General features: G+C 43.9%; 1 protein-coding gene and 2 long non-coding RNA genes across 4 annotated transcripts in view; 1 reads left to right on the top strand and 2 right to left on the bottom strand.

Annotated features, from left to right (window-relative positions):
- The window catches only part of BCL2 (BCL2, apoptosis regulator), a 180,812-nt gene that overhangs the window by 51,616 nt on the left and 101,226 nt on the right, over positions 1-27,970 (bottom strand). The gene's annotated exons all lie outside the window — the stretch shown is intronic.
- Positions 34-22,357, top strand: LOC110261644. The gene is made up of 2 exons (XR_002346032.1): positions 34-77; positions 22,134-22,357. It is a non-coding gene; the product is annotated as an uncharacterized LOC110261644 (long non-coding RNA).
- On the bottom strand, positions 7,440-16,215 carry LOC110261643. Its single transcript, XR_002346030.1, has 2 exons — positions 11,625-16,215; positions 7,440-7,731 (listed from the first exon to the last, which is right to left on the bottom strand). It is a non-coding gene; the product is annotated as an uncharacterized LOC110261643 (long non-coding RNA).

Genomic DNA, 27,970 nt, shown 5'->3' with positions numbered 1-27,970 from the left:
TACCCTGCCGTGCGCTTGCTGGCCCTCTTTGATGCTGCAGTGGGGCAGAAGTTCACCAAAATCATTGGAAAGTTCGGGTAAGTAGGAGGGAAAGCAAAGAAGTAGAAGGTGGTGAAGTTTGTGCCAGAGCATCAAGGTGTGGCACCTCCACTCGACCCTGCCCTGTCCCCATAAAGCGAAGACCTGGATACCTACAGAGAGGCTCCCCAGCTTTGGCTGTATCAGAATCACCCCAGAGGTTGGTGAAATTACAGATGCTAGGGTCCTTTTGTTAACCTCGGGCCTCTGTCCTTTGTGTTAGCTGTCCTAAACGAATATTTCAGAACTGCTGCCTTTCAGGGAGAAGTAACTGTCTGCCAGCAGAGAGAAATAACTAAGGAGAAGAGTTGGCAAATTTTTGTTGGACTAGAAATAGCAATTTCTTCTAATGCTTATTATTATGAAGCTATCACTTTGCAGAATGCCTGACACGTGCCAACCTTACGGTCCTTCCATCAAACCCACCCCACAGACCCACAGGGAGGATCAGAGAACCGGAAACTCAGGGAGGGTCAAGTGACACCTATGTCCAGGGACACACAGCTGGTACACAGATCACAACCGGACTCCAGTGCTGCCTCAGTGCCTCACATTCCCCTCCTGGGAGCTGGGCTGGCACGTGGCCCTTTCATGGGGAGCACCAGACACCAGTAGGTTAGGGTCCGGCTCTCTCCGGGTAGCCCTTCATTTCTTCTCTTCTTGATCCCCCTCTTTCCTCTCATCCTGCTTTGCCGTCATCCTTTCTCCTTTCCTTACAGCAGTTAGTCCTCAGTTTTGCTAAACTGATCACTCACATAAGCACTCAGGGAGTTCCAGGTACCACCCATATAGAACCTGGTGGAATTTGTTTTGGATGGAGCCTGGGCATCAGGCTTTTCCATACTCCTGGGTGATTCCAGTGCACAGCTACACGGAGGCTCTGTGCCTTACTTAGAGCTGCCAGACACAACCTGCAGGATCCAGAAACTCACTTGGACACTCTCATGCTGAAGAAGGGGCTACACTGGCCACTGCATTTTTTTGTTTTCTTTTAGGGCAGCACCTATGGCATATGGAAGTTCCCAGGCTAAGGGTCGAATTGGAGCTGCAGCTGCTGACCTAGGCCACAGCCACAGCCACAGCAACATCAGATCCGAATTGCACCTGCAACCCACACCACTGCTTGTGGCAATGCCAGATCTTTAAGCCACTGAGCAAAGCCAGGGATCAAACCCTTGTCCTCATGGATACTAGCTGGATTCTTAACCCACTGGGACATGATGGGAACCCTCACTGGCCACTGTTTTACATAGAGCCCCATGAAGATGCATAAAGTGCCTTGGGTGATGTTCCAGCCACATCCGCTGAGAAGACATTCAGCTACAGCAGCTGATCACACAGAGTGAAGGTCCAGCCCCAGGATAGGCAGAGTGTGCCTTGGCTGGTCTCTGAGGTGGGTCTTGCTCCCTGGGGATCGGGGGAGGCCACAGGGTAGGTGATGGGAAGAAGAGCAGCTACCACGGCCTCCCTGCATATTAAACAGCCTGGAGCAGGAGTGGCTGTGCAAACTCTCTCCCAGGGAGACCAGTGCCATAAAGGGAACCGTAAAACTGGCTTCATCGCCCATTCTGTAGACCAGCTCCCTGGTTTTATTACATACATACCCGAGTAGGACAGAAAATCTTACGTAGAGTTCTACTCTGCCCCAAACTCCTTAAGAAAGTCTTTTAGACCAACACCATCTCACGTTCCCTCTTTGGGCATTTGTCTAAGGATAAGAACAACTCCTTGCAAAGGATTCCTCGTGAAATACAGACTGCCACCTATCAGACATGGGCTGGAAATGGGGCCTCACCAGAGCACAGGGAGGTGTCTATAGCCCAGTGAGTTCATGTCCTGCCGTGGAGGCATACGTTGTGTCTCCAGCACTTGGTACAAAGCCTGGTGCGTGTAGATCCCCAATGAATGGGCACATCAATGTCGCACTGAAGGTGGGGCTCAAAGCCACTACCTGCCAGGGACCAGGAAAGACTGGGAAAGGATAATAAACATGAAGCTTTCCAAGTGGAGCATGAACGGCTGGCAGAGCAGAGGGCATAGAGACAAGAGTGTGTCTGAGAGCAAAGCCACCAGGGGTAACAGGGCAGGACATCTCTGTCCACCCCTCTCCTTGGCTGTGGGCCAAGAATGAGGAGTGAAGAGCATAGGTGTGGTGCCTGCGCCTCCAGCCACCCCCTGGTGAGGAACTCTGGCCTCCGGTAGGAGCTGCTGTTGTGGGACATGCCCCTCATCCCAGGAGGCTCCACATTAGCTGAGCCACTGCTGCCAGGGGGGCACAGGATGGTTAGGGACATTCGGCCCAGGACAGCTGGTCCTCATGAGAGACAGCTGCAGATGGGGGCCCTCCACTTGGCTGCCAGCTCAGCTGTGCCACGGGTACCTCGGCAAGCTGGTGCTGCTTCTAAATGAGAGCAGTTCCAAAGTCGTGAAGAAGCAAACCAGCTCTGAAAAGGGTGACTGAAGACGAGGGGTGGCGTTGGACGGTTACACATGTGACAGGAGTACAGAGGAAGAGTTGGTCCCAATATCACCCTTAGATGGGTGGGGGGGTGGCGCTTGAAAAGATGTGTCTGAGGACTTGATCCAGACATCTGTAATCACATAGCTGAAGAGTAAACATGTGCTTGGGGAGAATTCCTCTGCCCTCTTTCCCATCTCTTGTGTACATTAAGGGGTGTGATTTATTTTAGCAAGAATAACTGTATTCTTCTCTCTTCTTGCCTGACTTCAAGCTGCCTTGGAAGGCGGCTTGCCAAGGAGCAGTGCCACCCCATCCCACAGGGAAGAAAGCCTGGTGTGTGCACCCCTCCAAAAAAACTTGCACCTCCAGGACCACACAGGCGCAGGTATGTGGTGGCCAGAACAGAGCAGTGAAGGCCCTTTAAGGAAACAGAGTGGATCTAATCCTGAACTGTTTCACTATAACATGACGGATGTATTTAGGGGATGGTTATGCCAATCAGAACAGAGATTGTCAGCTGCTGGTCAGAGAGCTGGAGAGACCAACTTTGGCCATTTCCTTTTTCAAAAAAAATTTTTTGGCCACACCCATGGCATGAAGAAATCCCCATTCCAAGGTTCAAACCTGAGCCAGAGCAGTGACAATGCTAAGTCCTTAACTGCTAGGCCACCAGGGAACTCCCCATCTTGGTGATTTCCATGGCAACCCTGGCCAACTATCCAAGTCAATCTTAGGAGAAAGCATGTGAAGTCACCTTGATGCCATTATCTGGAAACCAACCCAGTTTTCTAACTTTCTTTGTTTGGATTCTGTGCTTACCAAGCTACCTCTGAAGCCCATCTGGCTTCCCAAGAAAACCTGCTGAGAGAAAGGCAGCATGGGTTGGGGCAGGTTAGCACAGGTGTCTCATCACAAATGACTTCAGTGGCCTCCTGGTTTGAACACCTGCCCAGGGAGCTGTTAATGGGAGTCAGCCCCTAAGAGATGGATCAATCTGTCCTTAAAGAGTGAATAAATCAGGTCTTTGAGGTGCCAGATTGAAGTTCAGACCCTGGAGTGGGTTGAATTCAGCAAATGATGCCACCCTCTTAGGTCTCTTAGTCTTTCTGTGGGGACAGCCCAACAGATAGTTGGTCTTCCATGGCTACTTCCAGAATTATTATACTTTTTTCTTGAATGAAGACTGTATTTTGCAGAAGATTCGGAAATGACCTGCATTTTACAATCTCTGGATGCAGTGTATGCATTTTATGGAAGCACTGAGCATCTGTTCTGCTCTTTAGGTACATGGAACACTTCACATCGCATAGAAATTCTCATCTGTTTAATCCTTCAGCCTTGCCTGATTCTGATATAATCAGACTGAATGCCAGTCAAAAAGGTTGCCCAGAAGGAGAGATGCTTCCTCACGATTTAATTGGGGTGCTAGAAATATAAAATGATCCAATATATTCAACGTCAGAAATAAAAATACAGCCCAGTGGTGCAGGTCGAAGACTTGGGTCGGATCCCACGTTGCTGTGGCTGCAGCGCAGGCCAACAGCTGTAGCTCTGGTTGGACACCTAGCCTGGGAACTTCCATATGCCCCAGGTTCGTTCCTAAAAATTAAAAAAAAAAAAAAAAGAAAGAAATACTGCTCAAACGGATTGAATAGTGAGCCAGAATTGGGTGGAGTTGAACCCAAAAGACTTTTTGCAAAATTAAGTGGAGTGGGGACAAAGTGCTTGACATACGGGAGTTGCTCAAGGAATGGTCACTGAAAACTACCCACGCAGAAGGGAAAAGGGGTGAGGAAAGACACAAGGACAGTTTACACTCTCTCTGCATCAGGCACTATTCTAAATGCTTTATTGTAATAACTCATTTCACTTTCCCAACAACCTAGTGAAGTCGGTACTATTATTAACCTTATCAGCAAGCAAAACAAGGCACAGAGAGGTTAAGTAACTTGTCCAAGGTCAACACAGACAGTAACTGGCGGAGCTTTGAATCCAGGAAACCTGGGCCCTGAGTTTGGAATGTTAACTACTTTATGTCTTTTTCCATTACATCTATCACACCGCTTCTCTTTGAACCAGATGTATTACCCAACAAATTGTCAAAACAGCTTGGATTTTTAGGACGAATATTTAAAATATTATAAATCCCTTGCTGGTAGGGGAGTGGTGGGTTGGAACAGTTTTTGCTGATCACTCAGTAATCTATCCAAGACAGTGATGTGTACAGACTATTTTGGTCTCAGTTAATATACAGCGCCATATAAACATTGACTCAAACGGAGAGCCTGAACAATAAATTATCACTAGCCCAAGTGCTAAAATAGCACTTGATTTTCTCTCTGCCTGAGCATGCTATCTATTTATAATTTGCTTACTTCTGTGGAGTTCAAAGTGCTTTATCCACATTTCATCATGGCCATACTTATGTCAATTTACTGTCTTTATTATGCACATATGACCAATGGACCCAAAAAAGCTTAATATTTACTACAGGATTCTCAGTTTCCAACTAGGTTTTTTACCTAAGAGAATGACTGATTATCTTTAATTTTTAATTAGTGGACATTTGCTATCAATTAAAAGAATAGTATTTTTACTGTTTCTCTGTCAGCTAAATTCATTTTGTATGATAGGACTACTCTTGTCCTTGAATATTAATTATTATTTAATATTAATTATTAATTTTAATTATTTTTTAAAATTCCATGTATGGCTGTCCTGGAACCAGAATAGATCTGTAATACAGGAGTTCTTGTCGTGGCTCAGCGGGTTAAGAACCCAACATAGTGTCAGTGAGGAGGTATGTTTGATCCCAGGCCTTGCTCAGTGGGTTAAGGATCCAGAATTGCAAGAAGCTGCAGTGTGGGTTGCAGACATGGCTCATATCTGGCGTTGCTGTGGCTGTGGTGTAGGCCTGCACTTGCAGCTGCAATTCGACCCCCTAGTCTGGGAACTTCCATATGCCACAGGAGCGGCTGTAAAAAGAAAAAAACCTTGTAATGCAATTGCCTTTTTTTCTCTGCTGGCTTTCTCAAGTCCAATATAACATATGCATATATGGGTGTGTGTGTGTGTGTGTACGTGTATTCTCCTTTTGTCAGGTTGATTCGTGCATTGAAACACACTTTCAAATTTGCTCTTCACTTTTTTAGTTTTCATATGCATGGGCAAAAAACAAATTTGGGTGTTGAAATAGAATAAGGAAAAGAACTCCAAGGAAGGGCTTCCTTGACTAGTTGAAGGGTAGATGAGAGACCAAACTATGATGTATATAAACTGGGAAACTATGTTTACACATTGTCAGGCGTTAATACAACTCAAGATTTAGATGCCTGCCTTAGTACTGGATACAGGAAGAGAAATGAAGGGAAAGTTGTCATTTGATGTTTCCATCAGTCCACACGCCGAGCCTAAGGCTGGGGCATTCTGTTTTCTTCTGTCCTCCCCTCCTGTGAGTATCCATCTTTGTTACTGAAAACAGAACCTCCAGACCTATGCATTTCCCAGGGTTTGCAAAAAGAATATTTTACCAACAGGCCCTTTTGCAGAAATGGCAGTTATCGTTTCAGTCTACATGAGTCCTCAAAGTTTTCACCTTGACCAGGTACATCACCTGCCAATGTGAATTTAGGAAGATGGGACAGATATGGGAGATGTAAGCGTCATAAGTACCCATGGTATCAATAATGATGTGGGAGGAGTATTTAGGGGAAAAAAAAGTCATTTATTCCAGGAATTGTTTTCATCTTTTTAGGGCCACAATGTGGCATATGGAAGTTCCCAGGCTAGGGGTCAAATCAGAGCTGCAGCTGCCAACCTTCGATACAGCCACAGCAATGCCAGATGCTTAACCCACTGAACAGGGCCAGAGATCAAAACCACGTCCTTGTGGATACTAGTTGGGTTCGTTAGCGCTGAGCCACAACAGGAGCTCCCTCAGGAATGTTTTCGTATTCTAGTCAACTGATACGTACTCTAGTCTACTGATTTGAAGAACTTTAACAAAGTCAAGGGACTGATTCATAGTCAATATCCTCATTCAAAAGAGATGGTCAGGAGTGGATCAAGAAGATGTGGTACATAGACACAATGGAATATCACTCAACCTTTAAAAAGAACGAAATACTGGCATTTTTAGCAACATGGATGGACCTAGAAATTATCATGCTAAGTGAAGTCAGCCATACAATGAGACACCAACATCAAATGCTTTCACTGACATGTGGAATCTGAAAAAAGGACAGACTGAACTTCTTTGCAGAACAGATGCTGACTCACAGACATTGAAAAACTTATGGTCTCCGAAGGAGACAGTTTGGGGGGTGGGGGGAAGTGCTTGGGCTGTGGGATGGAAATCCTGTGAAATTGGATTGTGATTATCATTATACAACTGCAGATGTGATAAATTCATTTGAGTAAAAAAAAAAAAAGAGAGATGGTCAGACACTTGGAGACACAGCTGGACAGAGACACCAAGTTCTCCGGGAGAACCTCTGGCGTTTCTTCTCTCTCTTCCTAGATAACTGGGTGCCTCTGTTATTTCTCTTTCAGGACTCACAATCATTACCATTTCCTCTAAAAAGCCTTTCCTAAAGCTGGGTCAGATGCCTATTCTGTGGACACATTCCTCTATGTCCATCTCACTCACCTTACTGGGTTGAAAACATCAGGATCACCTTCAGATAAAGACCAGGTCTTAGGAAAGAGTTGAAGGAAAGAACGGATGAAGGTTGGCAGCAAAGCAAGAAGGGAGGTAGGGACTTGGAAGGGCTGTCCTGTGAGTGGTACTGTTGCTTCTACGTGGCCACCCTGGGTGTACCCTATGGAACTAGAAATCTCTAGAAGCAAAACCAGGCCAAGCCTAACATTAGTTCAACTAATAAAAATTACATTACTTGAATGTTTTCAAGAGCAGACTTTGCTCTCGTATTTTTCTTTATTCTTTATCTCAAGAAAATAAACAACGGTATGGCATTCTCATCTGAATCAGGTCCAACCCCAAAGGCTGAAGTCGTTCTCAGATGGCACGCTGCACTTGGCCTCACTACCATCGAGTTGGTTCACACTCTGGAAATAGCAGCAGAATCAAATGGGCTTGGGAAGTTTCCATCAGCTTTGTAAGCATATGTTCAAAGTTCAGACAAATGTGAGGCGCAGAATAAATAGTTAATAACAATGGTGAATGGAATGTGCTAGAAAGCAAGAAGAAGAGCAAACAATTAGAGCGTGTTTGCTGTTACAGCTTTTTTTTTTTTTCAAAATCATCTGTTTCAACAGCAAAATAGAGTCTCTGAGAAATTAATTCACCAGCACCATATCTCCTGCAGAAGGACATATGGAAAGAGCATGGTCTTTGGAGTTCGACCCAGTTTGAGTGCTAGCTTCCAAACTTGCTGGCTTCAGCTTCCTGACGAGTTACTTAAGTTTGTACAGCCTCCATTTCCACATCATCTTTCCAGATTTTGTGAGGTTTAGAGAAAATACAAGCACAAGAGTTTAGCACACAGGTGGGGCTTCAGTAAGTCGTGACCAGTGTGATCACCACTATCTGCTACACTGTCAGAGAATCGATAAAAACATCAATGTGAAAATTAGGAATGACTCCAAGCTTGACTGAAGTTTAACTGTAGATGTGATAATCATACAAGACTGAATAAGTAAATTAGAATGCAAGCTAGAAGATACTTAACAAACATGAGAGCAAACTTTTAAGTAATTTAATAATACCCACTTTGCTATAAGCAATTAATATGTGTATATCAACTGATCTTAATTTGTATTCATTTGTCCTAATTATGAATTTAAATTCATAATACCCATAATTATAATTATACTGTATTAACAAAACATATATTGTATATCCTTCCAGAAAATGTTATGTCTACACACACACACACACACAGACACACACACACATTTATCTGCTTTTTGGGGGGCTACATCCACGGCATGTGGAAGTTCCTGGGTTGTAGATTGAATGAACCCACACCTCAGCAGTGACGATGCCAGACCCTTAACCCACTGAGTCACCAGGGCTCATGTATCTAATTTTTTTCTCATCTATGAGATCATATGCTCCATAGACTTCAACTTTTCCACTCGAAAATAACTGAACATTTTTCTATGTGACTTCATATATATCTATCACGTTTTTAACAGCTGTGTTTTGTGTGTGTGTGTGTGTGTGTGTGTGTGTGTGTGGTTTTTTTGTTTTGTTTTGTTTTGTTTTGTTTGCTTTTTAGGGCCACTGTATATGGGAGTTCCCAGGTTAGGGGTCAAGACCAGCTGCCGACCTGTGCCACAGCCACAGCAATGCCAGATCTGAGCCACATCTGTGACCTACGCCACAGCTCACTGCAACTCTGGATCCCTGACCCACTGAGCGAGGCCAGGGACCGAACCTGCAAACTCATGGATATCAGTTGGATTTGTTCCCACTATGCCACAACAGGAACTTCCAACAGCTGTATTTTAGTTCATGAAAAAAAATTTACTATCATTTATCCAGTCCCCTACACAGATATTCTCCCCCCCACCCAGTTTGTTCATTTTTTGGCTTTTACTGCAAAAAACAAATAACGCCACAGTGGCTGTCCTTCCGTGTATGTAGAAAAACCTCCTGGAAGTGAAATTGCTGAGTCAAAGAGTACGTAACCTTAGTATTTTCAAAGTTAAGGTCCAATTACCCTTCCTTTAAGAGTATGAAAAAAAAAAGACTTTTTTATACTTGCTTCTCCTAATTCTCTCTCTTTCTAGACTTGTTCCCTGAGATAAAGGTACAACCTGAAGTCATAATGGTAACTGACTTATTTACTCTTAAATTTGTGGTAGTTCCTTGCAGTTCTCATCAGCAGATGCTTCATTTTAAAAAAGTAAACAATGTTGGCGGTCCTAACTGAGGCAAATAAAGTTCCTCCAGCTAAGAAGGAGGTGTATGAAGAGCTCTCTGACTCCCCAAAGAAAAAAGCAACCATAAACCAAAGGAAACACAGTTAAACCTGTTCAAATTACCTTGCATTTGACTGAAGTTTTCTCTGTGTGTTAGACTTGGCACTAAATACTTTTACATACATTATCGCTTTAGGGTCTGTGTATTTGTGAGTATTTATAAGCCCAATAAAATCTTCACAGATTGCCTGATGAGACGTGGGAAAATAAGAACTGTCCTTCACCTCTGGCCAACAGAAATAAGATATCAAAGCTCCCCACTTACCCCCACCTCGTCTCTCCCCCAAGGAAACACAAGTGCTAGTTCCAACCTGCAGTGACAGACCATTCTTCTATCAGCCCCAAAGCCCTACCAAAGGACTTTTCCGAGATAATTGATATCTCGATGACCCTGGGGCTTGGGGAAACCCTCAAATATCTTCCATATCATTAAAAGACATACATATGTATCATTTTGGTGTTAGGTATCTTTTTTGTATTGAAGTCTATAAAAATTAGTCATAGAGAAGTAGTCTAGGTTAAAAGAGGGTTGAATTAACCAGGACACCTCACTCTTCTAGCTAACTGGAACATTCACTGTACTTCAACTGAAATTTACCATATTACTCACCCCTGATCTCATCATCAAAAGTTTTGGTTCTTCGGAGTTCCCTTCGTAGCTCAGTGGTTAATGAACCCAACTAGGATCCATGAGGATGCAGGTTTGATCCTCGGCCTTGCTCAATGGGTTAAGGATCTGGCACTGCCCTGAGCTGTGGTATAGGTCGCAAATACAGCTCGGATCCGGAGTTGCTGTGGCTGTGGTGTAGGCCGGTAGCTGTAGCTCTGATTTGACCCCTAGCCTGAGAACTTCCAAATGCTGGGGGTGCAGCCCTAAAAGGAAAAAAAAAAAAAAAAATTCTGGTTCTTCACTCCAACTGTCAAATTGAACAAAAGAATAGATGCCCACCTCCCAGGATAAAAAATTTGAAAAAGAGCTGTTTCCCATCACTCCCCCTAGTCAGAAACCAAAGTAACCCTGTTAAATCCATGCTTGATAAATGTCCCCCAGTTAACAGTACACTGTTGAAATCAGATCAATTAAGTAGTTGGTTTGGAATGCAAAGCTTGACTACGTAATTTTATGCCACAGTATATACTCTCTGTGATTTGCTAATATGAAGATAGCCCCTCAGTAATTTTCTTTTTTCAGGGCCACACCCTCGGCACATGGAAGTTCCCAGGCTAGGGGTTGAATCTGTGCTGTAGCTGGCAGCCTACACGACAGCCACAGCAATGCCAGATCCAAGCCACATCTGTGACCTACACCACAGCTCACAACAACGCCAGATCCTTAACCCACAGAGCGGGTCCAGGGATCAAACGTGTGTCCTCACGGATACTAGTCAGGTTCATTACCGCTGAGCCACAGCAGGAAATCCACCCCTCTGTAATTTTTTACATTTTCTAAAAGTTTTTCAAAAGTCAGGTTTTTGAAACACAACCTACATTTCCTCCCCAAATTAATAAGGTTACAACTTCAAGCACAAAGACATGTTCCATTAGCCTTAAAAGTCAGATACCAACAGTCCTGGGGAAGTGAAGTCTCTGATCACCAGAGCCCATGTCTCACCTTCAGAAAGCAGGATCACAAGCCCTGCACGGTCCCTTCCCTCCACAGAGGAAGGAGGCCTTCACCCAGCACCCTTGCTCAAGGCCAAGGCCCTAGAGATGGTTTCTGGACTCTAGAAACCATTGGGCTGCCCCAGCAAATGAAACCACTTTAAGAATCTCTTCTCTTGTGGTTCAGCAGATCAAGGATCCGGTGTTGTCACTGTGGTGGCTCAGGTTGCTGTTATGGCACAGGTTCGATTCCTGACCCAGGAACTTCCAAACGCCATGAGCCCCCACCACCCCCAAAAAGAATCTCTCTTTTAGTAACTATGAATCCCCTTGGTCAGTCTATGACAGGCCTATCTTTGACTGAATCCAGTTTCTAGCTAGAAAAATTTTCATGAGGTTCCAGGATATTCAGGAACAGATCATTTGTATTCAACAGTGTCACTAAGCTACTCAAATGAAAAAGTGCTTTGTGTGTGTGTGAAATCCATCAAACTCCATTTAAGCATCTGAGGCAGGTTTGGGGGAAATCACTCACTGTGGGCATCCGTGCAGAGCAGCTGCTACTGAAGAAGTGAAACCAGCACTGAAGGCCAGGATAAGCCCTGAGGGTTCCTGATGCATTAAGTGGAGATTCTGAAATCAGGGCCAGCGAGTAAGGTTTTAGGAGAGTTTGCTTGCAAAGCTTAAAAGAGCAGTGCACTTGGATCCCCTGAGGACAGAGTGCTGTATGTGACTGATTAATCTCTGACCAATCAGAAGTCGCTAAACGTTGAAGTACATGTGAAATATTAAATATTTCTTAAAGGGCCTGGTTTTTATTCCTTTTGCATTATTTAAAAAATACCCTAAAATATAGCTTGTGATATGGAAACCACCTACAGTTTGAGTGCCCCCTTCCTTCCTTTGACAGCTGTTCAATCAACCACGACGTGCTGATGCCCTGAGTGCAGAGGGTGTTATAAAGAATAAGGTAGGCGTGGTCCCTGTTTTCATGGAGCTGAAAGAATAAACATGCCAAGCAATGACTGTAACATCCACGGATGAAAGGAGGGTGAGAGGAGACAGAAGGACCCAGTGGTCAGGGGGCGCTTCTCAGAGGAAGTGAGATTTAAACAGGGATTTGAAAGGCCACAAGGAGCAGTCCCAAGACAATGAGAAGGACTACAATCCAGGCAGAGGTGACAGATGGCAAAAGGCCCTGAGAGGCAAGCTTGTTGTGTTACAGGATCAGGATCAGCCCATGCAGCTCATGAAAGCTTGAGGAGCTGTGAAGGGGTCAGGCAGTGACGTACTTGTTAAACCAGAAAGACGACGAGCCTGGGGAGTACCCTAGAGTGACAGGAAGCAGTGGGGGGTGATAAGATGAACATAAACACAACTCGTTTGCAAAGACCCCAAACTAGAGAGATGAGAGAGATGAGCAGAGACACTGGGGAGAAGGGGCAGCTGAAGTGCACCTGTCTCCTGACACCCCTCCCCCCACATCAAGCGAGGTGCTGAGCACAGCTGGGTTCTTGGGATGACATCAGCCTGTGACACCACGGCCATAGCACATGCTGTTTCATCAACCCTTGTTTGGTCAAGACCAAAGTCAGCAAAAGACCCTCCCCTTGACGCTGCCCCAACTCCCAGCCTTAATCCAGCCTCTCGCTCCTCCCCAGAAATAGACACACTGAAGGGTTTGGGCCCCGAGCACTAGCAGATCCCATAATTGTGTTAACTGCTTTGGGGGGCAAAAAAATACAGGGTCACTGAATAAAATAAGGATCTCTGAAATCCTTAAGGCGTTTCATCAAAGAAACAAGGTTAATAAATCCTAGAGCTATACATGGGCATGTTTCATGATACGAAGAAGAAAACTCCCAAATACCAGCACCCCATGATGAATGTCTTAATAAACCATTAAAGACTTATTTTTAGCAGAGCCAACCACTAAGTTCTGAGCCAAATGCAAGGTCATGTGTTATCTGAGAAGCACATGTCATTGTGGTCATTGAACAGCTAATCTAGGGTGAGGTGTTCTAGGGAAGATGCATGTTATGAAAGGAGATGTACTACAGTGATTATTGCTATTCAGAAATTTATTTTTTATTTTTTTTGTTTTGTTTTGTGTTAAATGATTTTTATTTTTTCCATTATATCTGGTTTGCAATGTTCTGTCAATTTTCTTATTTTTTTTTATTTTATTTTTTTTTTTATTTTCCCACTGTACAGCAAGGGGGTCAGGTCATCCTTAGATGTATACATTGCAGTTACAGTTTTTTCCCCCACCCTTTCTTCTGTTGCGACATGAGTATCTAGACATAGTTAAAAATGGGAAAAAGGGGAATATGGACTGAATAACTAAATTCCAGCTATTTCAAGCGAGTCCAATGAAATGACATTACTATGTATTATTAATATCAGTAAAAATGTGCCCTAAGGTTTTTCAACTTATTTTTCCACAACAGTCTGGTGTCCATACATCACATACATGGTTCTAAACTGATATGACCACATATAACATGTTAGTGAAAAGACTGATGTAGATTTATTTCCTTATAGCCTGACCTTAAGTAAGATAGATTACATTCCTAAACCATGGTTCCTCATCTGCAAAAAATAAAGATAATCAGATCCATCTTTCATAGGGTTGTTATGATGATTATATGAGATAAAGTACCTAACACAGCACATGGCAAAGTTGCAGATACCCAATAAATGTCAGATCACTTTTCTTTTACCATTCAGCTTCTATGGTAATCCACATTCTTAGCAAGCTAAGGGTTTTAATTTATTAACACCATCCAATGGCATAGAAGCAAAAGGGCTGGAATTTTTCTCTGTTCACAGCTGTATCCTCAGCACCCAGAAAAAGGCCTGCCTTATGGTAGGTGCTCAATGGTCACTGGGCGAATGAATGAATGGAAGATTATAGCGACATGAGGTTGTTTTTTAAGGTCATTTATCTTAATAGCTTAATTGTCTGATATGTGTTTGATGGAAGGATGTATTCTAAAAGTGCACTCAGATCATCAACTTATAAATGCAGCCCTCTTACAAAACAAGTGATCAAAATCATCTATTGAAAAAAGCAGTAATTGGTACTTCAACTTCAAGTCAAGCATTATGGGACAAGTCTAGTCCCAAGGGCTCCTGGGTCAGCAGGTCAATGATCCCCAGGAAAGTGGGAAGCACCATGTATGACTTGCCTTGAACTCAACTTCCAGCCAACTGAGGGTGAGCCTGAGGAGTCCGGGCCGCAGCAAGGCCATCGTTCCTGTCATTACCTCTCCAGGACTAGGGCTGCCCTCATATCAGACTAGTTGGGAATGGACCAAAGTGAGTTTAGAATAGAAGAAAACATCATGGCAGGGAATAGAAACCTACCTTGGTCAGAGAGAGCTGGGGATTAGGAGTTGGCTCTGCCCTGACAGGCTATGTGGCTTTGGGTAAGACATTTAATATTTGGTCAAGCAGGCCTTGGTTTCATCATGTTTAAATTATCAACGCAGGCCTACCTTACCTTTGAAAGTTCAAAAGTCCCATGTCTAGACTACGGCAGGCTGGCCACTACCCATCCACATGGCCTTGCTGTGTGAAAAATTACATGTATAGAAACCACAGATGATAATAGGGAGAGACCATAAGAAAGAAAAAGTCACTCCTTCACCCTCTTTTCAAGAACTACTGCTCCCAATTACTCACATCTGGCATGCCTCAATGGTAATCATTTGCAAGGTTCAAAAACATTGAACCTTGAAAGTGAAATAAGGAGCTTTATCTTCAAAAGGAAAATTAAAGACCCTGAGCAGAACCCTTGGGACCTTTTTATTACACCTGGATAATGGCAGGTATTATTACTCTATCCAGCAGTATGTTTTTATGAATAGGCGAACACATACCCTTAGGCTATAAAATCCTGCTTTAGGATATAACATGTTGATTCAGATGCAAAATAAAATACTGTTTGCATGGTAGGTTTTTAATGAAAAGTCTAAAACCACACCTATTTAACAAACCTCTATTTTTTTATAGAGCTGGCCTAAAAAAACCTGCTTTTAAAAAGAAAAAACCTCACTATGGGTGGTCTCACACCTAGAAGTGGTACAAGAATCCTTTGTCAGACCGTGTATCTTAATTTGGGGTATGGAAAATGTGGTTACCGTAATTATAAGCCAGAGAAAGTAAAGAGTTTGAAAAATTCTGTGCAGGAGGGGAGTAATAATTCGTTAGCATTCAATAAAACTGTAATTTGACCAGCTTTTAGGTATGTAATAATCAGCTTTAAAATTACAGCACTTGACAATTTTCTAGTTTACCTTATGGCTATTTGTCAAAGTGCCTTATTTCCTCCACGAAACTTATGCTCCATGAAAACAAATGCCGTGTTTCCCATATCCCTAGAAACCACCCCCACCTCCCACCAAACCTGGTACATGGTTTGTTTTTTGTGTTCAGTGAACCACAAAGAATGTTTCAGGAACAACCTCAGGAAAATCAGGCGAGAAAATAATTCAGGGTAAGAGGAAATCAATGCATAACTTGTTTAGAAGCTATTCTCTTAGGCGTCAAAATACTTCAAATATATCCTTTCAAAGGTTTGGGTACGGAAAAAGTTCATTTGTGCAGGTTTTGAAATGGGTTTTAGCCAAGAAAACAATCAATAATAATTAAGTATTAGTAAAAGAGGCGGGGGGGAAAGTTCAGTTGTGTAACTTTGTCACTTGGTTCCTAAACCCTTATTCCTGATTGAAAGGCATCCTTTGGGGTTGAAGCGACCATACTGGAGGAGGAGATGTAATGTGATTATTTCTCCCTCTATCTGGTCTTTTGGGGCCTTGAAATGTAAAGATCAAAGCCAACCAAGCCTAAGGAAAATTAAGGAGAGCTGAGCATTTAGTGCAGTTAATATGCTTAGTTAACTCAGGCAGCAAGAAAGACACATGGGCCTTTATCACAGGAGGTGAAATACAGATGCCTTTCCAGAAGACTGGGGCAGAGACAAACCTGAAGATTCCTACACCTGGAAGCATCATATTATAGCTACATATTCCCCTCAGCTTGGATTTGCTTTATTTCTCAGATTTTACTTTTTTCCTTCCCTTCCTTCCTTCCTTCCTTCCTTCCTTCCTTCCTTCCTTCCTTCCTTCCTTCCTCCCTCCCTCCCTCCCTCTCTACCTCCCTCCCTTTCTCTCTCTTTCTTTCTTTTGGGGTCTTTTTGGAGATATGGAAGTTTCCAGGCTACAGGTCAAATCAGAGCTGTAGCTGCCAGCCTACGCCAGAGCCACAGTAACACAGGAGCTGAGCTGCAACTGCGACCTATACCAGAACTCAAGGCAACACCAGATCCTTAACCCACCAGGCAAGGCCAGGGATCGAACCCACATCCTCATGGATACTAGTTGGGTTCATTACCGCTGAGCTATGACAAGAACTCCTCGGATTTCTCAATTCTGTACTGCAACCAACTTTTTCTCTTAATTATTAATACATACACAATCATTTTTATAAATCCCAATGTTTTAGCATCTAACCTCCATCTGTCAGACTTCAACTCACAACAAGAAGTGACAAAAAAAATTCTTCAAATATGTTTTCTTTGTAGATTTTGATTTCTTAGAACAGAGAATAGGATGATTATAGCAACACAGGTGAGAAAAAAATAACATCTTCCTGAAGCCAGTAAGAATGTTATGGTTTGGCATCACACGCCTGCCATTTCATGTGGATGAAAATCGATTTGAGTGCGTTCCTAACAGCTTGGCTTCTTTTGAGGATGCTGCAGTGCCCGAAGCATAACCATCAGCATTTGCCCTGAGCTGAAGCCACAGGCTGTCCCTTCGGAGTGGTGCCATCAGCCACAGATCATTTACTTTCTCTGAACTTCGGTTTCCTCCTCTGAAAATGAGGAGACCGCTTACCTGCCTATGGGTTTTGGGACTCAAGTAGTGCAAGGCAAGCCCCTAGCTCTGTTTCCGTCATGCAGTGGGAACTGATGACCTGGGGGCTCCTGTGTTCCCGTCTCCTACTGCAATGTGTCCTGCTAGAATCTGGCAGGATGCATTTGGAAGCCAAACTATTGCTGCACTTTCTGTGAAGCTCCCAGGGGGTTGGGGTGTTGCCTGGGGGTGGGGGCAGCGACAGTTACTGCCAGGGTTGAGCTTTTGCAAGCTCACATCTGGGAAGCGGGGGTAGTGACAGAAACAGCAATGGAGGGAGAGGCAGGAGGCAGGGAGGAAAGCTTTCCTAAGATAATGTCATGTTCAGGATCTCATCCTCATCATTCTCCAATCACCACCACAGAGTTTAAGTTCAAATGGAAGCCATTCGTTACCAGGCAGATATGGAGAGGTGGGATGTGTAGTCGGTGAGACAGCATTTTTCATGGGCAAATGGGGGCTGGGGGTGAAAAGAAATACAGACAAGTAAGAGACTCAAACCAAACTGGTCTGTCTTCCTCAGTGTCAAGTGGGATTTTCTACGTTCTTTAATATTGGGTTGAAGGGTGGATTTTATTTGAGCTTGCCAAGTTATTTGGTCCTTATTTTATAAGAAAGTCACTGTCTTTGCTTTCACGACAAAGTAATTTCAGGTTCAGGAAAATGGTGATGCTGAAGGAAGACGATTTAACCTGAAAATGCTATGTACCTGCATCCACACCAACCCACACAGACACAACAGACAGACAGTCAGACACATGGGCACACAAACACATAGGGACAGACAGATACACACACAAACACACCCAGACACAAGAGAGACACACAGACACACTGACACACACAGACACACACAGGCACACACATAGATACATAGTCAAGCCCACAGACTCACAAACACACACAAGCACAGACACACAGATGGACAAGCATATACAGACATACACAGATAGACATGCAAACACACAAATAAACACAGAGACACACAAACAGATATATAAACACACACAGACACATGAACACACACACAGACACACAAATACATAGAGACACACACAGACACATGGGCATACAAACACACCCAGACACAGACAGACAGACACATGGACATACAAACACACACAGACACACAGTCAGACACATGACACACAAATGCATACAGACACATAGACGCACAGACCTATACACAGAGACCCACAGATACGCAGACACACAAACATACGCAGACATACACAGACACAAACACACAAATACAGAGAGACACATGAATACACACAGACACACAGCGACATACACAGACAGACATATGGACACAAAGACACACAGAGATACACACAGACATGCATACTTCCTAGCCGGCTGGCCCCACCTCTCCCGTGCTGTGGGCAGCAGCATCTTATTTTCCCTCCCCCTTTTATCAAGAAAGTTTCAACGTTTGCAACCACAAATGGGGTAAATACAGGTGGTAAGAACCAAAACCAAAACAATAACAACAAAACAACAATAACAACAACCAAGGCATTTTTTTCTAGTGAGCAGGTCTGCGATAAAATTTTCAAGGACCATTTCAAAATCTTTACTGCTGGAGAAGTGTGTGTCTCTGTTTTGAGACACATTCCTGTTTTGTTTGTTTGGGTTCATTTTTACCTTCGTTCTACAGGAAGCCTCGTAGATACGACGGGGTGATTTAATTCGGTACAAACCTCGCCTCCATAAATTCTTAGAATGTAGATAGATACCACAACCGGTATTCTTAGAGTTAGAGTTACACTGCCTCCCACACCAAATATAGTGAAATAGAACCTACATTTCACTGGAATCCCTACACCAAATATAGTGAAATAGAACCTACATTTCACTGGAATCCCTACTTTTGGTTATTTGCAGGTTTTTCTTTATGAAACGGGAAACCAAACATGAGGCAGTGAGGTAGATATTATAAATGGGCTTCTAAAATGTTCTCAGTGGGTGGCAGAATGATACCTGATTTATATCCAAAAAAGGGAGATAATGACTTACCCCTTACACTTTGCAGAGGAAGGGAAGCTTTCCTAGACGCTCTTTTGTCAGATGTCAACATTTATTCATGACAACAGATTCTAGCAGATGCATGTGTAGAGGCAACCAGGAGAGTTTCTCCCTGCCATCCCAGGCAGCCAGACCGCCAAGAGCCAAAGATGATAGAAAACTGACAGTGGACCATGTGATGGAAGAAAAATTAAGCTCTGAAGGAAAGGGTGGCTTTAAGGCTGAATGTCTGAATCCAGTGAGCCCTCAGTCCCATCAAGCAGGGGGTTTGGAACAAGTCATGCACCTTCAGCGTGACATGGGCAGTGAGCCTGCTGCCCTGTAGAGGAACCAAGAACAAGATCCGGGCCTCCTCCTTAAAGATGTCTGCTCGTCCTGCTACCTGATATCCCATTCACTACAGTGCACCAAAACTATGCTTAACCTCGGGTTCATTTTTCCCCACCAGCCTATCCATGCCTTGAACTTGTAACAAATCACTGTTAGAAAAATCCACTTTTTTTCATCCAACACTGACATGTAAGGCTTTCTGTAAGATATGCAAAATGTTTTTGAAACCCAGATTCCTGAAAGTCTTTCAAAAGACACTAACGAATTCTTTCTCACATACCCCTGTTTCCCCACCACCCCCAACAGGATGTACTTGCTAGAGTGATCGCTCAGGTTAGCAGATGTTTAAATAAATTAAGTGGGTCATTCTCTGTGACTTCAGTGAATGAGTAACTTTCAACCAGGCTTCTTTAAAAAGGAAATTAATTTATTCACTCCTTCTCTTAACCTGTATTAGAACACTGGCAGCACAATCCATGGACAACTAACTTTACTAAGATTTAGAAGCCCAGGCTCTCTACCAGGCAATCACCCCACCCCCCACCTCCCGTGGCCCTTCACCGAACCTTCCTGGGCTTCGGTTTACTTTTCTCTAAAATGAGCCTGGGCATGATGGTTTCCAAGGTTACGTCAAAGCTTAGCATTTGGGGGCTGTGTACTTATGTAGAGTCTACTCTATAAATGACGCTCCGCTGGATATGCCAAGGAGGCAAATGTGAAAAGACATGGTCCCAACTCATCCTGTTTACAGTGTCCCTGCTCGGTTGCATTTCCAAACTTCCATCATAGTTTCCATTGACTCGGCACCAAATTTCTATCTCTCTTGACATGTATGACCCTCTTTGATGCTTAGAGGTTCAGATGGGACCCCCTCCAATTTGCACAGGCTTGGCCAAGCATCCTTCCACTCACCTGCATGTCACAGTTCTTCTGCAGCCTGGTTTTCACGGCACGCAGCACCAGTGGGAGCTCTCTTAGCAAGGAAGACCTTGGCCTGAGCTGCCACGTTTTCAAGGATTCTAGAAAGGGGGGTGACCCCCAATCCATGCAGCTTGCCCTGTTCCCCAAAGTGGATCCTTCTTCCTCTCTCCTGCCTCAAGAACCAGTGTCCTGGCCCTCAGCCTGCAGTCAGGGGGCAAGAGACCTGGATTCAAATCTGTGCCTGTCGGACCTGTCATCATCCAGGCTCAGGCTATCAGGCTGCCCTTAGGCAGAACAGCTTTGCTCATCAATCAAGCTTCAGGGAAGTGGGTGGTTTGTATGTGGGGCCCACTTTGCCGTGACCAAGCCCCTATGAAAACATCTGAGTGTGAATGAAAAAAAAAAAAAAAACAAAAACAAAAAAAACAAAACACAACAGTCTACTTTCCATGTCCGCTGCTGGAGGCCCAGACAAGGTTTTATTTAAAAACAACTCCCTCCTCTTTCCTGAAGACTGAAAGCAAGCACATGGGCTTAAAAAGCATTCCTCCTTCAAGATTTACTAATGACTCAGATCAGGATATGGAGCTATCAGCAATGTCATGTGAAAAACAAGAGAAAACTTTAGGGATGATTCCCAAGTATTTAGAACTTAGAAATGAAATATTTCTAATTTTTAAAAAAGAACCTCCGGAAACGACATCTCATATGATTGTGATGTATTCATGTGGCAACTGGAGCAAATGAAAGTCATTTGAGGCTAAGCTAAGACATGATACAAGTCCTTACAAAGGAGATGCAGTTAAGGGGAAGAAGTCAAGTTTACTGTCACAAGGCTGGATATAGACCCTGGCTATAACCTGCTAGTTCGAGCAATTCATGTAACTTCTCTAAGTTTTAAAAGAGAAAAAAATACAAGTATATATGTATGTCACACATGTGTATATATATATATATATTTATATATATATATTTATATATTTATGTACATATACATAAATATATAAATGTATATGTATATATACATATATACATATATACATAAATATATATGTATATATTTATATATATATAAAGTGTGTGTTCATACCCAGAATATATATGCATGTTGTACATATGTATATATGTATATATATAATGTATGTATAACACACACACACAATGGGGCCAATTACACCTTCAACTCATAGAATTGTGAGAATTAAATAAGGCACTCTAAACAAACTGTTTCTATACTGTAAACAATAGAAACGTAAAACACTGTATAATAATAGACATTTATTCAAATACATGTTACTTTATTCAGAATCATTTGATTTCTAGTCTAGCTTTCGTCCTTTTTATTTTAGGAATGGGTTTCTAATGAATTCAGTTTAGGTGTATTTCCTATTTAAACTCTTTACATTTTCAAAGCTCCTGGAAAAATGACAGATGAGCACAAGCTTAAAATAACTGGAGAAATAGCACCACAGAAATAGAATAGATAGATGATTTAAAAAGCATTTACCCTTTGCCACAGGAACACTCCTGGTGACGTGTCCTGCTCACACATGAGTGGACTGATGGACAAGGTTACTGACGGATTGTTGTTGGTAATACCAAATGGTTGGACATAACCAGGTGCCCATCAATAGGGGTGGTTATTTGACATATGGGTGAGATGGTTACATAATGACCTCCAGTGAACGCCTCCTCCCAGTGTTCACTCCCTGGGGCAGATCCTGCCATACTGATGCTGCACAGGGCCCTGTGATCTGCTGGGGTGATGGGACATTAGCAACTGTGCTGCAGGCAGATGCTTAGTGAGCCCTCTTACAGTGGGGCATAATCCTCTCTGCTTTTAGAATCCAGTGACCATGGGAAGAAGCCTGGACCAGTCTCCTGTACACACTTAATCCAGCTGGCAATGGCCTCTACCACTGATATGGACCATCAAGGCCCAGCCAAGCTGCCAGATGATCCAATCCACAGGAGTAAATCCATGAAAAACCAGAAGGAAAACCGCCCAGCCCAATGCAGTCCAAATAACCCACCAAAGGACTGTAAAGAAATAAAGTCATTGTTTTAATATAAGCCACTAAGTTATGGACCCGTTTGTCATGAAGCAATAGATAATGGATTCACCATGATATCCCCCCAAACAGCAAAGCCCTATGAAGGTAGTATGCTATACAGGAAGAAAGGAAAAGATGTGCTGAATGCTAAGGTCTCCAAGATACACTGATAAATTAACAGACCAAGTGAAGATCAAGCCTGCTTTTTATGTAGGAAAAAGGAAAATGTTATGTATATATGTATATATATGGAGTTCCCATTGTGACTCAGCAGGTTAAGAGCCCAAACGGTATCCATGAGGATGCGGGTTCAATCCCTGGCCTCCCTCGCTCAATGTGTTAAGTATCTGGCATTGCCACAAGCTGTGGTGCAGGTTGCAGATGGGGCTTATATCTGGTGTTGCTGCGGCTATGGTGCAGGCTGGCAGCAACAGCTCTGATTTGACCCCTAGCCTGGGAACTTCCATATGTCACAGGTTAGACTGTAAAAAGAAAAAAAGCATATTTATATGTATATAATATTGCAGGGAGAGGCACTGGATATATACTCAAGAAATTAACATACACAGTTACCTGTGTGCAAGGAGTAAGGGGGTAGTGAATTGAGTAGTTGGGGAGTAAAATTCATCAATAAAAATGTTTCTAAATTGTTTTGGGCTATAAACCATGTGAACCTATTACTTATTCAGAAATAATATTTTTTAAGTAAAAAAATCAAACTAATCCAAGATAGAAATGACAAAGATTGAACAAGTGGATTTCAGGTTCACTATTACAATTCTACCATGATGTCATCCTTCACAATGGCATTCCTTTGAACCAGAATAATCCTCTCTCCGTAATACATAAGATGATTTGCAAACACAGTTTATCTTGCCTGATAGATTCTAAGTGCCTTAAAAGGAGGGATCACGTCTCATGCATTTTTTTTTTCCTTCTGCAACTGGCAAGTGCCGTGCAGGCAGGGCACAGAGTAAGTGAGTCAAAGATGTAGCCAACATTCTGACATCACTAAAGGCCTCGTTTGTGAATGCTGATGAGTTCTCAAACATCTTCACCAGCCTGACTTCTCCCATGCACACAGACACGCTACATACCATCTTCGAGGAAAATGGTGAGCATCCATCGTATTTTGGCCTGGCTTTTCTCATCAACTTACGCTGAACTACTGGGCAGGATATACGCAAAAGCTAAATTTGAATGCCACGAAAGGAAAAAAGCAAAACAAATCCCCCCATTTAGAAAGAAAACAACAACACCCATAGAGGAAGTCTAGAAAAAGAAAGATCTTTTATTATTTCTCATCAGTAACAAATTTCACTTCTGTGGTTGAGTAAGCAGCAGCTAACTCACTCCAAAGCAAACCCAGCAACCCAGATATGCAGCCTGTAGGAATGGTTCTCTCTCCCATCCTCAGACCTCCAGAGAAGTCAGTGCTCAGGCCACTGTGAAGCACTTGTCTGTTATGACTCAACCATTTCCAGGAAAGAGGAGGCCACAGCTTTCTCTGTAGCCCACTTTGGGGTTTGACAATTTATTCTCACTGGAAATCATCACTTATCTTTGAACCTGTAACCTTCCTCCTGTGCCTTCCCCCTCTGTCCCTTCTGTTATGGTGCACTATCTGTGTCTGACCCTCTGAAAGCTTAACTTCTTTAAGGAGGAGCTCTGAGTCACCTCCATGGCTGTGTCCACATCTCCCCACCCAGATGTGCTCAGTCGGCATGTGGAGCCACCCCCCACCCCATGCGTCCTGGACTGTGCCCACCATCCACAAGCATCTTGCAACAGCCTTGATGCTCTCTGTGCTCCACTAACACGAAACAAGAGAAGAGCCACAGGCAAAAGTACAAGGCAGTTGGTCCAGGGCTGGGTATTAAAGGATGGGCGGAATTGGTGTGTATACATACAATTGTCTCCAGAGGGCCAGGGCACCCGAAGTCTTTAAGTTCTCACCATCTCTGTCTCTCCTTTATCAAATAATTCCAGTTCCTGAATTTTCCTCCCTAATTTCACCTCCCCACGTGTGGATCCATTTCACCGCTCTCTGCATTGTGGCACTTCTCCCACAGCTAACACAACTCTCGCCACGGGGATCACCCTTTGGAGGTTCTGTGAGGTGAAGAAAGTGGAAAAACCAAGGCTAACAAGCTACAAAGCACCTATGCTTTTGCCGCAAGAGATTAACGAAGGTGGGTTATGTGCCTCCTATGTGCAAGGAGCTGGGTTATATGCTGTCAGAGATATGAAAGAGTAAGACAGTATTTCTGGTGCTTAATAAGAGGAACATTGATAAGAGGGCATTTCAAGGAGGGAACACTAGCTTGGATGTGGAGAGCCCCCCAATGGATGTGCATGAGTCATCAGGAATGGGGAAGGGAGGCAGTGGGAACAGCAAAGAAGGAAAGAATGGAGAGCAGGTGAGAGGGAGCCTGAACAATGATTCCTGGGCACAGAAGAGAAAGGGGAGGATAGTGAAGGATGCTTTCCATATTTCATATCTGGAAAAAAAGGAAGTTTGTGCCCCTTCTGACAGAAGCAGAAGGGCCCATGGGGAGCTGGTCGTCCTGAGGACACACAGAATTTTGGAGAAAACAAGGAAATGTTAATACTCGACTTAAGTGAGAAAGTAGGACTGGGACTATGATGGAAGCTATGAGAACAAAAGCCTTTGTGAAGGAGAAAAGGCACAGGGCAGGAGAAGTAGGGACCAGCCTCGGGACCACTCCATGAGCTCAGCATCAGGATGCAGGAAGCAGCGGTGGAGGCAGGGCTGGGCTTGGCGCATCTTTGTAGAGGTCCCCGCAAGTGAGTGTGGCTCTGGTCCCCAGTAGGTGCCACATGAATGCTTCCTAACTCTTTGTAGAGGGAAGGGGAAACACAGTGGTCAGAGAAGCAGGAAGAAAACTGCAACAGAGCCAGGTCACATTTGTCAAAGGAGCAGAATAACTCAAAGATGGTCAGGAACTGATGCTACATGGAGAATTATATACTTTCCTGAAGACCCAAGGGTTCCAGACTGTTTGGGTGGGTGAGCACATCACTAAAAGGTTCTGCCTCCATGGAAAAGTCTCCACAGACCCCCAGGGTAGCACTGCCTTACTCGGCATAAAAAAAAAAAATCCCTGGGATTTATAATATTTTCCATTTAACTTCTACGTTTTTTTAACTTTCATGAGATCTGCAAACTTTTAATAAAAGTCTGAAAGGAAACTTGGGATGTTCAGGTTTGCACAAACTCCACTGACATTGGTTACTCTAACTCCAACTTTGGAAAAAAGAGACACTGACATGGGAATTACCTTTAAAAAACAAACAAACAAACAAAACACTAGTATTCAAAGAGCATGGCAGTGGATTTCACAACCTAGGGAAGGTACTGTATTAGAGGGACTCTTAACAAGAAGTGCTGAAGATCTAAGTAAATATTCCCCATCTGCTCCTGGACCCACCACCTGGCCATTATCCCGTCTGCTCTGTTGATAGGTTTCAACCGACCAATTCTGTTTTATTTGTGCAAGTTGAGAGGCCACCTGTTGTGGAACAGACTCACGCATTAACCTAAGTGAATATTTCTTATTTCCGTGCTTCCCATATGATTTTTTTTTTAAACACAAAGCCCTCACTTTCTCCTGAAGCAGATTTAAGAAATGCTGACGCTGAAGAACAGGTATAAACAAGGCAACCTTTTGTTTATGAAGATCGCTAACGACCCCTCAGAGAAGGACCCCTCCTGTCCCCAACACTGGTGAATTCATCCATCCACACATTTTGCTCATTTCCCTGGCTGTTACAAGCTAAAGGGGAGAAAAAAGGTTTTACAAGAGAACATGGTATATTTGGGCTAAAAACAGGCACCTCATGGATCTAGAGAAGGGAGGTGACAAGAAATTGAAGGTTTGGGGAAGAGTGTCAGAGCAAAGTGAGAAGGACAGTGAGCCATGTTTGGGGACTGTAGTCGGGGTGGGGACAGGGAAGTACTGGGTTGAGGGCCTGCAGCCACAAAGGCTGGGAGCGAGGGGGCTTCTTTATGGAGAGCTCTCACCACCAGCTAAGATGGCTGGCCTCCTCCTGAGAACCTGGCACTGGTGGAAGATTTGAGCCAGGGAATATAAATGCTCCATTGGTGCCAGCGCAGCACCCGGGAGCAGAAGCAAACACAGAGTGCTGTGGGAAAGGCAGTGGGGCTAAAACCACGGGGACCACTGACACCATAAGCCCCTGCTCTGACCCGTGGCCCACAGTCTAGTGCCTCCTGGAATTAGTGTCAATTCAGAGCCCATGCCCAGGAGTTCCTCGAAAGGTCTGTTGTTTCCTTTTCCCCAATATACCCATCACCCTGGTAAAAGGCTGTGGGTCCCTTCGGAAAAAGCTGGGAGAAAGATTACGGGTAGAAATCTCAGGCAGTGCAGCAGGGTCCTTTCTCAAGAGGAACCAGCCTCCCCTTCATGCAAGGGCTCATGGGTCTGTAAACTGGCTCAGGTCTGGGAATTGACTGAGGGGCCATGACTCTTGGTTCTATGACTCAAATTTGACTAATGATCACTTGACCTAGAACTGTTCTGCTTATGCAGATCAAGGAAGAATTCAGTAGATGATCCATAGATTTTACATCCAGGAACACCATGAAGACATAGTTGGAAATGAAGGAAATGGGGTGTGAGAGTTTGAGTATGGAAAAAAGGGAGAAGATGGAACCAAATCTGGCTGAGATGAGGGCACTGGGACAAGGTGCCACCAGGACCAGAGACTGGCAAGGTCAGGGGAGGGCATGGTTTTGGGAAGGAAGAGGCAGAGCTAAGTCTGAAATGGTGATGGATCACCTGGTGGATGTGACCAGCAGAGAATTGGGAATATGGGATGGAAACAGGAGAACAGTCAGGTCTGGAGACAGGTAGGTTGAAACCATCTACCTATAAGTAGAAAGGTTGAGGGAGGAGGTGGGATCTGAGAGATGGAACAGAGAGCAGAGCAGAAGTTCTGTGCCTGGATGGAGGTCTGGCTGTACCCAAGCAGGAGGAGAAAGAGAAGCCAGGGAGCTGGCCAGAGATGGGCTGGTCAGCAAGATCTGAGGAGGAATGAGGCTTGTGCAACAGAAGCAAGAAGGTCCAGTGTTTCAAGAGAGATGTATCTTGGGTTCCAACTGCTACAGAAGATGAATGTGTGATCCCCTTAGAAGATAGCTGTTTTAGAAGAGCAATGGGGGCAGAAGACCTATGGGAAGGGTGGAGGGAGAACAGGGGGAGTAGAGAGTGAAGGACTGGAGTGAGACACAGCCCACCCAGCTTGTAAGAAGCCTAAAAACATGGGGAAGAGAGATGACAGCAATCCAAAGGAGCAGCAGAATTAGATGCAAACTTTTCCAGGATTTGGGCGCCCTAAGGATACTTTGCAGAGTAACAGGGAGATGAGGAAGATTCTGGAAGGTTCTGGAAGGGCAGACATGCGTGCAAAGAAGGTGCATCATGGAGGCCTTACCTGGAGGCCTCAGGGCTCATCCCTTGGTGATGGGGGAGGGTCGCAGCGTGGACTGAGGCCCCAGGGAACATAGTCTTTTATCCTTTACAAAATAGTGAATGTAATATTAGCATTGAGTCTTTTTTATCTTATCACTGGCTTCAAATTTC

The sequence above is a fragment of the Sus scrofa genome, chromosome 1, assembly GCF_000003025.6.
Source record: "Sus scrofa isolate TJ Tabasco breed Duroc chromosome 1, Sscrofa11.1, whole genome shotgun sequence".
Classification (NCBI taxonomy): domain Eukaryota; kingdom Metazoa; phylum Chordata; class Mammalia; order Artiodactyla; family Suidae; genus Sus; species Sus scrofa.
The sequence above is the reverse complement of the archived record's forward strand: the minus strand, read 5'-3'. Positions and strand labels throughout refer to the sequence as shown.